Raw genomic sequence first — 1021 nt, 5'->3', positions numbered from 1 at the left:
GTCTGAGCCCCCAAGGTCTGGAACAGCCTGCCATCGGAGGTGGTTCAAGCACCTACATTGAACACCTTCAAGAGCAAATTGGATGCTTATCTTGCTGGGATCCTATGACCCCAGCTGACTTCCTGCCCTTTGGAGGGGGGGCTGGACTCAATCTTCTGAGGTCCCTTGCAGCCCTAATGTCTATGAAATCTATGAACCCACACTAGAAGGAGACCCTATTCTTAAAAAGATCTTCCCAGAACTACCCATCCTAGCCTTCAAACAAGCACCAAACCTCAGTAACCTCATCACCAGAAGCAAACTTCCTACAGCCCAGAACACACCAAATGGATCCAGACCATGCCATGACAAGAAATGCAAAACCTGCCAACACATCTCCACCACCCCCACAATAATTATACCCCACAATAGCACCATCACCATTCCTGGATCTTACAGCTGCACCTCCAGAAATGTAATACATCTCATCCAATGCACCATATGCCCTGATGGAAAATACATAGAAGAGACCACACAACAACTGCGCACCAGAATGAACGCACACTGGAAATCTATCAAAGACAAGAACACCCAATTACCAGTGGGGGCAGCAGTCTAGGCATCCAATCATCTTCCCATTCCTATGCCCCACGGCAGGAAACAGTAAACCAACTTAACCTTAAAAATACCTAAGGTGTTTCCTCCTTCAGCACAATGTAGGGGCATCCTGGCAACTGCAATGGTCCAAAGATGAGGCCATTTTAACCAGGGAAAAAGAACATAAATGGAGACCAGTCAAAAGCAGCTTTAAGATATATTAGTCAGAGATGGCAACTAAGAGATTCAGTTACTGTCTTTGGAATCTCAACCACTGGTGACTCCGAACTGCAAACCGCTGTCTGCATCCAGTGGCAATGCACAGCGAGTGTACAGGGGTGCATGTGCACCCCCTGACAGCACTGGTGCAGCCCCTGACAGGCTGCACTCACTGCTTAGGCAATGGGCAGCGGGGGCAGGCAGAAGCGTTGGTGCCCCCCCCCCC

The sequence above is a fragment of the Gavialis gangeticus genome, unplaced genomic scaffold (assembly GCF_001723915.1).
Source record: "Gavialis gangeticus isolate Ggan-Ray unplaced genomic scaffold, GavGan_comp1, whole genome shotgun sequence".
Classification (NCBI taxonomy): Eukaryota; Metazoa; Chordata; order Crocodylia; family Gavialidae; genus Gavialis; species Gavialis gangeticus.
This window is presented reverse-complemented; position numbering follows the sequence as displayed.